Genomic DNA, 13,968 nt, shown 5'->3' on the forward strand with positions numbered 1-13,968 from the left:
GTCGTTGTCCTGTTTGGAGGTGAACTCTCCCAGCCCCTGCCGCTGAAAAACATTGATTTGACCATGCCTCACTGTAGGGAGGTTTCGTCCAGACGTGACGCTTGGCATTCAGGCCAAAGAGTTCAATCTTGGTTTCATCAGACCAGAGAATCTTGTTACTCATGGTATGAGAGTCCTTTAGGTGCCTTTTGGCAAACTCCAAGCAGGCTGTCATGTGCCTTTTACTGAGGGGTGGCTTCCGTCTGGCCAGTCTACCATAAAGGCCTGATTGGTGGAATGCTGCAGAGATGGTTGACCTTCGGGAAGGTTCTCCCATCTCCACAGAGGAACTCTGGAGCTCTGTCAGAGGGACTATCGGGTTCTTGGTCACCTCCCTGACCAAGGCCCTTCTCCCACGATTGCTCAGTTTGGAATGCCACCAGTTCTAGGAAGAGTTTTGGTGGTTTCATACTTCTTCCATTTAAGAAGGGAGGCCACTGTGTTCTTGGGTACCTTCAATGCTGCAGAAATGTTTTGTTAGCCTTCCCCAGATCTGTGCCTCGACACAATCCTGTGGGACCTTATATAGACATGTGTGTGCCTTTCCAAATCATGTCCAATCAATCGAATTTACCACAGGTGGACTCCAATGAAGTTGTAGAAACATCTCAAGGATGATCAATGGAACCATGCACCTGAGCTCAATTTCGATTCTCATAGCAAAGGGTCTGAATACTTCTGTAAATAAGGTATTTCTGTTTTTTTTTGTTGCTTTTTCATTATGGGGTATTGTGTGTAGTTTGATGAGGAAAATGTGTATTTAATCAATTTTAGAATAAGGCTGTAATGTAACAAAATGTGGAAAAAGTCAAGGGGTCTGAAACATTCCGAATGCACTGTGTATATATATATATATACAGTACCAGTCAAAAGATTGGACACACCTACTCATTCAAGGGTTTTTTCTTTATTTTTACTATTTTCTATATTATAGAATAATAGTGAAGACATCAAAACTAGGAAATAACACATATGGAACAATGTAGTTACCAAAAAAGTGTTAAAAAATCGAAATATAATTTCTATTTGAGATTCTTCAAAGTAGCCACCCTTTGCCTTGATGACAGCTTTGCACACTCTTGGCATTCTCTCAACCAGCTTCATGAGGTAGTCACCTGGAATACATTTCAATTAACAGGTGTGCCTTGTTAAAAGTTCATTTGTGGAATTTCTTTCCTTCTTAATGCGTTTGGGCCAATCTGTTGTGTTGTGACATGGTAGGGGTGGTATACAGAAGTAAGCCCTATTTGGTAAAAGACCAAGTCCATATTATGTCAAGAACAGCTCAGAGAAATGACAGTCCATCATTACTTTAAGACATGAAGGTCAGTCAATCCAGAATATTTCAAGAACTTTGAACGTTTCTTCAAGTGCAGTCGCAAAAACCATCAAGCACCAAGGATCGCCACAGGAAAGGAAGACCCATGAGAGTTACCAGCCTCAGAAATTGCAGCCCAAAGAAATGCTTCACAGAGTTCAAGTAACAGACACATCTCAACATCAACTGTTCAGAGGAGACTGCGTGGAGTAAAATTCTGAGTATGTGTAAATGTACTTGGTGAATAAAGGTGATTCTGATATCCTCAACAACACTTCCCTTTCAATTTTACTGAAAGAGGTGTGATTGGCAATAGGGTTTGACAGTAGGTCCAGTTCTATGTTGAATGAATAACTAGATTTACAAAATGATGAGAAAAATAAATGTGAATAGTGATTAGGGAAATTGTCTGCTAAGTTTTGGCAGCTTGAATTAAATACAGCTACCAAGCTTGTAGCAAGACTTGTAAAAAAAAAAAAAAAAAAAAAAATGACTTGTAGCTTCTCGGGGCTCCGCATCCACCGGGTGCGTGAGGTCACATATTTGTGAATAACTGGTCTGTGGAGCTACTGAAATAACAAGAGCAGATAAGAGAGAATAACTTTACAACTGTTAACTCAAAATAAGAGCTTGTCAAGCTGTTTATAATGATGGATAGATACTGCCTATTGTTGTAAAAAATCTAATCAAATGGCTACCCAGACTATTTGCATTGCCCCCCCCCCCACCCCCCACACACACACACACACTTCTACGCTGCTGCTATCCTCTGTTATTATCTATGCATAGTCACTTTACAGTTTTTCTCAATCGCTTTGTCTCAATTCTCGATTGAGAATACTTTTTTTCGAAACAAATAACTTCAATCTCTGAAAATGTTGTTTTTTGTTCACACCAGATTTTAATTTCACATGTGCGTGTTTTGGCACGTGTCCAAAAGAGTAAGTACAATTGTCTACAATTTGCACAATGACTACATGCACATGACTTGCTGATTAAAACTGATGAGTTGATTCTCAGTGAAATGATCATACTCTTCACAACTTCTAAACATTCTTTTCATTGTGTGAGCCGTCACATGCAAAAGGATCCATTCAATGATCAAAATCAGTCAGACATACATGTATATGCCATACATATCTATGACATGGAATGGTTGTGATGTCTGCTAAATTGGCAAATTACCTGCCAGGTGACATAGTAATGAAATAGGAATCACAATCTTACCAATCAACCAATCAAGTTTGGAAGCATATGTACGGAGCTTGCCCACAGCACAATCACTACCATTTTTGAACATGGAGGAACATCACAACCTTGAACAGCAGCTGCATGCTGGTGGAAGAGAAAGAAGAAGATGTGTAAGAATGCGTGGGGGTGGTGTTAGGGGAAGACATAATAGAGGAAGAGGCAGAAGGCAAAGAATAAGAGTCCCTGATGAAATCAGAGCCACAAGTGTGGACCATGTCATAAACCATGGTCTTACAATGGAAGAGGGATGGTCGGAGAGTACAGCCTAATGTAAACATGTCCACAGCGTCATCAATTGTGCAAACATTCCGTAGGGAAAAGAGGTAAATATGTACTCGTCCTTTAATTTTGTTACAGCATTTCATTCACAACAATGCATCAACTATTGTAAAGGTAAATCCAAGTCTGAAAATCACAATGTACCGTAAGATATGTATGCAGAATATACAGTAATACAGTAATAAAACACAATTTGAATAGAATATACTATCTGCAACATGAACTATTGGTGAATTCTACATGTCATATATAGGACTGCACAACGACCTCATGCTGGGGGCAGAGCAGCAGTATTCAGCCATCAGCAAGAACAAGACATTTGCAACATGGTCATAGCCAACATTTCCATCAGGCTAAGAGTGATCCAAAGTGCAATCATAAATGACAACAATATTTTCACTTCTGTCAGCATTTCCACTGTAGACAGAGTTTAAAAAAAAATCAAATGACTATGAAACAACTCCACAAGGTGCCATTTGAAAGGAATAGTGACAGAGTAAAGGAGCTGCTTTACCAGTATGTCCAGGTAAACCACTGGTGTGTTTACTGTACTTCAATGATGCCTGTATATACTTCTTGAAGTTGTAGATACCCATAAGAACACAAAACATTTCTACTTTACTAAACTGTCTGATTCTAGAATAGGCTATGTAAAACTAACTTCATATTTTGTTTTCTGTGTTGCTATATAGAGAATAATAGAGCTGGAAGGACATGAAATGGTCCACATTCCTTTTTTTGTGTGGAAGAGACTGGGTTCAATCTGGCCAAATTGCACGAGACGTGGCCGCAATCTCATTGGACACCGAGCCACAATTGACACACCAGGCCAACGTGGAGGCAATATTACAATGTGTGCTGCCATTTATGAGAATGGTGTGAGAACACATATTCCACACATTGGGTCCTATAACACCCAACTTCTCCTGGCCTTCCTAAATACACTTTACAGAGACGTAACACCAGAACACGAAAGAGGTTTAGTTAGACCAGATTTGTCAAATTATGTAACTGTGTGGGATAATGTAAGCTTCCACCGAACCAACATTGTTAGGGAATGGTTTGCTGCACTTGAAAGGATAACAATGGACTTCCTTCCACCATCCTCCCCATTCCTGAATCGGAAAGAATTGTTTTTTTCATCATGGAGGTGGAAAGTATATGGCATGGTCCACAAGATCAGATGTCTCTGTTAGATGCCATGAATGCTGCTTGTGAGGACATCACAGGCGATCATTGCAGGGGATGGTTGTGCCATGCAAGGAGATTTTCCCCCCGGTGCATCGCAAGGGAAAACATCAGATGTGATGTTAATTAAAATCTCTAGCCAGACCAACAAGAGCGACAGGATGTCCAGCAAGAAGATGGGAACTTGTAGTGTTACGTACTGTGAGGAGATACAATTTATAGTTGTTTTACAGAAGTACCGCAGGTTTTTTCATTGTTGTTAAATTTTTTGCATGGATGTCATTTTGCGGTAATTTTTCTGTTCACTGTATATGACTTTATGTTACGTTCCCCAGTTTCTGTGTTCTGTTTTGTATTTGAGTGTGTATTTCAGGAGATGGCTTCCTGAAGTACTCCCCAACCAGCTGATTGGTCAACCCCAGGCTAATTGGTGATTGGAGCTGACCCCGCCCCCTCGTCAAGAAGCAGCTGACTCTAATCACCATTGCCACCTGAAGATAAAAGCCAGTGTTCTGCCCAAGAGAGGGAGAGTAGAGAGAGAAGAGAGAGAAGAGAGAGAAGAGAGAGAAGAGAGAGAAGAGAGAGAAGAGAGAGAAGAGAGAGAAGAGAGAGAAGAGAGAGAAGAGAGAGAAGAGAGAGAGAGAGAAGAGAGAGAGAAGAGAGAGAGAAGAGAGAGAGAAGAGAGAGAAGAGTGATTTGGAGAAGAGAGGAGAGAGATGAGATAAGGAGTAGAGATTTGGAGATTTGGAGATTGAGAGAGAGAAAAATTAGATTGTGATATAGTGTTGGTTGTGTATCAGAAAGTGTGGTATGTACTGTTGTTGTTGGTAGCAGTTTTTCTATGTCCTGTGTTTGTGAGTGTTTGTGAAATAGTAAAATAATTACTCTGTTTCGTTTGTTCCCAGGGGGGGAAGGAGAAGGCACTTTGGGAGTGCTTATGCAAGAGGCCCGAGGGCATACATATACCCGTAGTATATTTACTGTTTTGGCACACTAGGTAAGACCTGGGCGGATCACCCCCTGTATTTTGGTTAGGGCACCAGGCGGTGTTAAGTTAGGTAAGTTAAGTGGGTAGGCAGGTTAGATAGGAGAGGGGGAACTTTGATATTTACTTTCTTTGCTTTGGTTCCGTCCAGCCCCTTTTCCCCATATTACCGTGTAAGAAAATAAATTCTAGTAAACGGTAAATTCTGCTTTTGTGTCATCCTTACTCGCACCTACAGTCCATACCTCTTGCACTTCAGAGAGTTGAGTTGTAGCAGGGAGTTGCGTTCCCTCTTCTCAGAGGCGTGCGTAACACTTTACATGTAAGAAATATGTAAAAATGGACAGGCAAATGTGAATTTTCTGTTTACATGTAACACATTGCTACAAAAATGAATGTACTGTATACATACAAATGTGCATATCCCTTTTCTGTGTACTACAGTATTGTACAGTATTGACTTTTCCCAGTAAACTTTTACTTACTGTTGAGATCGGTAGCTACAAAGCTCAGTGTGATACACAATAGCATTCAGCTAGACACAACTGACATTCTTGTACAGTGCAGTAAGTGTCAACAAAAAAATAGAACAAAACTGAAATTTGTATATAACAAACATTTCCAGGGTTGACTGCCATGGTGAAAAAACATCTCAACATTTTCACCAGTACGGCTCACACGATGACAAAAAAACATTTCATTTTGGTGGCATTGACCAATTTACTGACAGAATAACTTGGTTTTGAAGTATGAATTAAATGTTTTGGGTGAGTTACTACATTTTGCAGACATGCAATAGAGTTGTGATGTCCCATAAAACAGTTGTGACAATTGCCCTTACAGTTTAGTTAAGACTGTTTCAAAAAGTGAGCCAAAGCGATTGAGAAACTGTAACACTACCTACATGTACATATTACTTCAATTACCCTGACACCGGTACACCCGGTACTTTCATCTCATACTTTTTTAGGGTATTTTCTTAAAACTGCATTGTTGGTTCAGGGCTTGTAAGTAAGCATTTCACTGTAAGGTCAACACCTGTTGTATTCGTCGCATGTGACATAACATTTGATTTGATTTGTCATGCATGCATTCCTTGAAAGCATTAACACCAACCAGTGGCTAAACGGGATCTTTCTGATTAGGGTCTGCGGAGCTACTGAAATAACAAGAGCAGATAAGAGAGAAACTTTACAACTGTTAACTCAATAAGAGGTTGTCAAGCTGTTTATACTTCAACATGTCATGCATGAATTCCTTGAAAGCGTTAAAACCAACCGGCAGCTAAACGGGATCTTTTGACAAATTCAGGAATCCAATTCCCATTTAGGTCTCGTTAACTCCTTGATGGCTGCTTTTTTTCTTTACTCCCTGAGATATAGAGGAACAATACATTTCAATGTTGTAAACAGAATGACACTGTGTGATAATCTGGTAGGCCTAACACTAGACATCGCCATCTGGGTCTCCAATTCCTCAGCAAGTTCTCTTGCTTCTTGACGGCCGTCCAGCTCAGATGATGCTCTATTCTCTGAAGCCATTGTCTCCACTTCATGAAAGGTAAAACAAATAAATACACAAAATCTAAACATAATATGCAGCACGTTGCATAAGCATACATTGAGGGAAATAACATAAAAAAACATATGTATCAATCCCCAATAAGTGGATTTTGTGTACAATCTTTATAGAAAATAATGTTTTCACTTACATGGCGGCAGTAGGTATGTGGCCAGTTGAAACATACAGACAGACAGAGAGAGACACAGACAGGCAGACAGACAGACATAAAGATAGATAGATAGATAGATAGATAGATAGATAGATAGATAGATAGATAGACGTGTAGATAGATAGATAGATAGATAGATAGATAGATAGATAGATAGATAGATAGATTTGGCTGGTAAAATATGGGGGGTGATCAATGACAGATCGAAAATGCAATGCTTAAATGTTAAAAAGGAATGTTAAAATGATATTTGCATTTTTCTTTTCACATCAGTTAAAATTCTATTAGAAAATGGATAATTGAAAATTACCAATGGTAAACAGAAATTCAAAGTAAAAATTATAAATGGTAAACCAAAAAAGCCAAATGGTAAACAGAAAATCTGTAAATGCAATGTTCAAAATCAAATTGAAAGTCATGTTTTTTGTTTTCCAACTACCCAATCAAGAATTTTCTTTTTTCAATTTCCATTTCCATTTTCTAAGTGTATGCAAATTGCTTCTTGGATGTGTGAACCATGAGAGCAACCCCACACCCCAGTAGTAGGACATTCTAGCAGACTCTCTGTACATTGATTTTAGACTAGTGTAACTAGTGCTTCGGTGACCACGTGCATGTGATGAGTAACATTATCTAGTGTTGAGTAACTTTGTCTGAAAAGAGAAAAATGTAATTGCCTAGGTTGCTTAGCAGGCTAAAATGTTATTCTGGTGTGCAGGACACCAGGTACGAACCCCATGTGTAAAAATACTCTAAAATCAAGGCATAGAGAGTGTGATATGACTATGATGTAACACTGCATGTTGGTGTTGTTTTTCTTCAGGTTCACGCCTACAGGAAACCATTTGCATATACTGCGAAAATAGAAAATGATAAATTGGGCAGTTGGAAAATTAAAGTAGTCACTTTCCATATCACTTTACACATTGCATTGACCCTTTTCTGTCAACCATTTGCCATTTTCTGTTTACCATTTATCATTTTCATTTAGAATTTCCATTTACCGTTTCCAATTTTCAATTAGCCATTTTGGATTTTAATTTGAACAATTCAATTTCATTGTGGCAGGAATCATGGATTTATTTTATCAAAGTTTTATCTGTTTTTTGTAGAACCATCTGCAACTGAACACAGACGTTTATACACTATATGACCAATAGAATGCGGACAGCTACTCGTCGAACATCTCATTCCAAAATCATGGGCATTAATATGGACATGGTACCCCCTTTGCTGCTAAAACAGCCTCCACTATTCTGGGAAGGCTTTGCACTAGATGTTGGAACATTGCTGCAGGGACTTGCTTCCATTCAGCCCCAATATCATTACTGAGGTCAGGCACTGATGTTGGGCGATTGGGCTTTGCTCTCAGTCGGCATTCAAATTCATCCCAAAGGTGTTAGAGTGGGTTGAGGTCAGGGCTCTGTGCAGGCCAGTCAAGTTCTTCCATTCCGATCTCGACAAACCATTTCTGTATGGACTCTGTTTTGTGCTGGAGGCATTGTCATGCTGAAACAGGGAAGTGCCTTCCCCAAACTGTTACCACAAAGTTGGAAGCACAGAATCATATAGAATGTCATTGAATGCTGTAGAGTTAAGATTTCCCCTCGCTGGAACTAAGGGGCCTAGCCCAAACCATGAAAAAGAGCCCCAGATCATTAGTCCTCCTCCACCAAACTTTACAGTTGGCACTAGGCATTGGGGCAGGTAGCTTTCACCTGGCATCTGCCAAACTCAGATTTATCCTTTGGAGTGCCAGATGATGAAGCGTAATTCATCACTCCAGAGAACGCGTTTCCACTGCTCCAGGGTCCAATGGTGTCGAGCTTTACACCACTCCAGCTGACGCTTGGCATTGCGCATGGTGATCTTAAGCTTGTGTGTGGCTGCTTTGCCATGGAAACCCATTTCATGAAGCTCCCAATGAACAGTTCTTGTGCTGACGTTTGGAACTTGGTAGTCAGTGTTGCAACCGAGAACAGACGATTTTTACATGCCTCAGCACTCGGCGGTCCCGTTCTATGAGCTGCCTAAATAGTGACACCTACTGGTATATGAGGGGTTGTGCATTACAGTGAGAACACTTCTACCATCCAAATGCCTACTTTGATGTAACCTGCTTACCATTGAAAAGAAGCGATGTTATTTTCAGCCGACCTATCATAACAACACGTTTAGACATTGATCAGCTTCGATACTCATTTGCGTAGACTACCTAAATAACATTGAATAGTTGAAAGTAAGTCTTACACAAGCTGTATGTGAAAGTAAATTCCTAGTGAGGTTGGTTTGATGAAGGCTATATAAACATCTGATTTGCCCGACAAAGGACACCATCATTTCAACATGTAGCTCGGTATACTATCGTTCATCCATGGTTGACTGGATCGTTGGAAGTTTAGAAATAGTTACCATTAGCCCTATAAATAGGATGCTAAATCCATGATATTAATAATACACTTTTATGTTTAGATATTGTCTTGTATATGAAGGATGGTTAGTTGATTTCAAATGTAATTTACAAGTTATTAATATGTTGGATTCACATCTGCATCTCAACCAAAAATCGAAGTTGAAGAATAGGACTAACTCAAATCAAACTTTATTTAAAGTGCATTTAAAGTTTGATTTGATATAGTCCTATTCTTTAACTTAGATTTTTGTTTGAGATGCAGCTGTGAATCCAGGTTGATGGCATGACATTGAAACAATGACATTGATTCAAACGTACCATCTTACTATCAACATTGAAGTCAAATAAAACGTCTTATTAAATATGAAATTCAACATAATATCAACCACCCAATATACACTGCTCAAAAAAATAAAGGGAACACTTAAACAACACAATGTAACTCCAAGTCAATCACACTTCTGTGAAATCAAACTGTCCACTTAGGAAGCAACACTGATTGACAATAAATTTCACATGCTGTTGTGCAAATGGGATAGACAAAAGGTGGAAATTATAGGCAATTAGCAAGACACCCCCCAAAACAGGAGTGATTCTGCAGGTGGTGACCACAGACCACTTCTCAGTTCCTATGCTTCCTGGCTGATGTTTTGGTCACTTTTGAATGCTGGCGGTGCTCTTACTCTAGTGGTAGCATGAGACGGAGTCTACAACCCACACAAGTGGCTCAGGTAGTGCAGTTCATCCAGGATGGCACATCAATGCGAACTGTGGCAAAAAGGTTTGCTGTGTCTGTCAGCGTAGTGTCCAGAGCATGCAGGCGCTACCAGGAGACAGGCCAGTACATCAGGAGACGTGGAAGAGGCCGTAGGAGGGCAACAACCCAGCAGCAGGACCGCTACCTCCGCCTTTGTGCAAGGAGGTGGCCTGCCAGAGCCCTGCAAAATGACCTCCAGCAGGCCACAAATGTGCATGTGTCAGCATATGGTCTCAGAAGGGGTCTGAGGATCTCATCTCGGTACCTAATGGCAGTCAGGCTACCTCTGGCGAGCACATGGAGGGCTGTGCGGCCCCACAAAGAAATGCCACCCCACACCATGACTGACCCATCGCCAAACCGGTCATGCTGGATGATGTTGCAGGCAGCAGAACGTTCTCCAGACTCTGTCACGTCTGACTCTGTCACGTCTGTCACATGTGCTCATGTGCTCAGTGTGAACCTGCTTTCATCTGTGAAGAGCACAGGGCGCCAGTGGCGAATTTGCCAATCTTGGTGTTCTCTGGCAAATGCCAAATGTCCTGCACGGTGTTGGGCTGTAAGCACAACCCCCACCTGTGGACGTCGGGCCCTCATACCACCCTCATGGAGTCTGTTTCTGACCGTTTGAGCAGACACATGCACATTTGTGGCCTGCTGGAGGTCATTTTGCAGGGCGCTGGCAGTGCACCTCCTTGCACAAAGGCGGAGGTAGCGGTCCTGCTGCTGGGTTGTTGCCCTCCTACGGCCTCCTCCACGTCTCCTGATGTACTGGCCTGTCTCCTGGTAGCGCCTCCATGCTCTGGACACTACGCTGACAGACACAGCAAACCTTTTTGCCAGAGTTCGCATTGATGTGCCATCCTGGATGAACTGCACTACCTGAGCCACTTGTGTGGGTTGTAGACTCCGTCTCATGCTACCACTAGTGAGAGCACCGCCAGCATTCAAAAGTGACCAAAACATAAGCCAGGAAGCATAGGAACTGAGAAGTGGTCTGTGGTCACCACCTGCAGAATCACTCCTGTTTTGGGGGGTGTCTTGCTAATTGCCTATAATTTCCACCTTTTGTCTATTCCATTTGCACAACAGCATGTGAAATTTATTGTCAATCAGTGTTGCTTCCTAAGTGGACAGTTTGATTTCACAGAAGTGTGATTGACTTGGAGTTACATTGTGTTGTTTAAGTGTTCCCTTTATATTTTTGAGCAGTGTATATATATATGTACAGTGGCTTCGAAAAGTATTCAGACCCCTTGACTTTTTCCATATTTTGTTACGTTACAGCCACACAATTCCCCATAATGACAAAGCGAAAACAGGATTTTAGAAATGTTTGCAAATTTATTACAAATAAAAAACAAGAATACCTTATTTACATAAGTATTCAGACCCTTTGCTATGAGACTCGAAATTGAGTTCAGGTGCATCCTGTTTCCATTGATAATCCTTGAGATGTTTCTACAACTTGATTGGAGTCCACCTGTGGTAAATTCAATTGATTGGACATGATTTGGAAAGGCACACACCTTTCTATATAAGGTCCCACAGTTGACGGTGCATGTCATAGCAAAAACCAAGCCACAGAGATTCTCTGTTCTGATGAAACCAAGACTGAACTCTTTGGCCTGAATGTAAAGTGTCTTGTCTGGAGGAAACCTGGCACCATTCCTACGGTGAAGCACGGTGAATGGCAACATCATGCTGTGTGGATGTACCCCACAATTCTATGTGGAATTTTCAACATATACATAGTTCTGATGATTGTGTTGAAATTAGATTGATGTAACAACCTGTTAGCAGTGATGGAAAAAGTACCCAATTGTCATACTTGAGTAAAAGTATAGATACCTTAATAGAAAGTTACTCAAGTAAAGTCACCCAGTAAAATACTACTTGAATAAAAGTCTAAAAGTATTTGATTCAAAATGTACTTAAGTATCAAAAGTAAATGTAATTTCTAAAATATACTTAAGTATCAAAAGTATGAATCATTTAAAATTCCTTCTATTAAGCAAAGCAGGCGGCACCATTTTCTTGTTTTTAAAATGTATCAAAAGCCAGGGGCGCAATCCAACATTCAGACATCATTTACAAAAGATGCATTTGTGTTCAGTGAGTCCGCCAGATCAGAGGCAGGAGGGATGACCATGTGTTGTCTCGATAAGTGTGTGATTTTGACCCTTTTCCTGTCCTGCAGGAATGTAATGAATACTTTTGGGTGTCAAGTAAAATGTATGAAGTAAAAGTTGTCAAAAATTTAAATAGTAAAGTAAAGTACAGATACCAAAAAAATATATTTAAGTAGTACTTTAAAGTATTTTTTTTTCTTTTTCTTTTACACCACTGCATGTTAGTCAGGTTAAATCAATGTAATTAAGTTTAAGTTTTACCCTAACTTCAAAGTTTACAAAGCTGGTTGAAATGAGATGAAAACAGTACCGGTTGATGATTTCTTTCAAATCCAATGTATTTTCTGTATTTCCACAATATGTTGACAAATTACGTTTTTTTAAAGTGTTCCGGAGTTGAGAATATTAGAGGCATATCCAGAGACCAAAAAGCTGAACAGATAACCTCTAAGATTTTCAGGAGGGGGAATTGCATTGAATCAAATGATTCATTTACAATTATTTAACACCAGTAAGCGAGGGGTGCCCTAGTGATGTTGATTATGTCATGATATCAATTATGCCTCAACATCAGATGTGGGGTATCACCTTTGGGGTCTGAATTCAGTGGTACAATATTCAAACAAAACTGCAAGAGGAGAATTCTTTGATTAGAACTTAATGTCAACATATAATTCTAATTCTTATCATATCGATGTCACAAAGGTGAAATGATTTAGAATGTTTACCGTTACCATGCAAACCTGTTTGTTAGTTCCAATTCTACATTTTTTAATGTAAAATTCTCATTATCCTTTTTGAAAATGAAGAAGGCAATTAAAAAATGGTTTCGAGGTTGGTGTTTTTTTTGCTTTTTGTGCTGCTGTAGCACCAACGAGACCAAAACCAGGACAAGAAATGGAAGAAAACAACAGAAAAACAAAGAGACTGAATTTATTGAATTGACTGACCTTGGGAAAAACACTTCAGTCAATGGATCATGCAAACGATCTGGCACAACAAAGAATGAAGCACCTGAGACATTGAAAAATGACACTCCAACATCAACAAGCAGCAAGATCTCAAATAATACCTTGAACAAAGAGTCACCTGGTCACCTTTCTGTTGAGGACTGTAAGGCCCAGCCTTTTTACCCAACCAACCATTCTCCGCAAAAGGAGAGTCCACTTATTCTCCAGTCTAGTCCATTGCTAGATTGCACAGCTGATCATTGGCCATACTTCCCTCCAAACCTCCTGCCCCCACCACCCCTGGAGCAAAAAACAACCATGACCGAGATCTTTGGAGATCTCGCTCTGCTCCAGCCTGGTCAGTCCATGGGAGATGCCTGCAACACTTCAGACATTAGGTAAATATCATTACAGCTAATACTGCATTAAGGCACTTGTATGATCTTTTAATTTAATGACCCAACATAATTCAATAGTTCTGATTTCCCTTGATGACTAGAAACAAGGTCCCATACTGTACAATGACAAGAGTTAGCTACAGCACATACAGTTTGGGACCAGACCAGGAACAAGGTGTTGTCATGCTGTGTGTATCCTATAGAGCGGAAGAACCTCGTCTGGAGGTTATGAAGAACCTGACAGGCCTGTGGGGCAGCAGTGTGCAACGCCAGCCTCATCCGACTTCACCAGCCAATCACCTCAGCCCCGCCCTGAGCCAGTATCTGGACTCCACCACCACACCGATGATCTTTGACCTCCAGAAACTGGGCCTGACCTCTGAGTTCATGGAGGTGCCTGAGGAGATGCTGTTTATGGAGGTGTGGGACCTCGGTGAGGGCGCAGGGGACCAGCGCTATAAGGCCAAGTGGGAAATTACCGGGACCCACGGCATTGTGCTAGATGAGGGCACCTGGCTGCAGAACG

The sequence above is a fragment of the Salvelinus fontinalis genome, chromosome 14, assembly GCF_029448725.1.
Source record: "Salvelinus fontinalis isolate EN_2023a chromosome 14, ASM2944872v1, whole genome shotgun sequence".
In the NCBI taxonomy this organism is placed as follows: Eukaryota; Metazoa; Chordata; class Actinopteri; order Salmoniformes; family Salmonidae; genus Salvelinus; species Salvelinus fontinalis.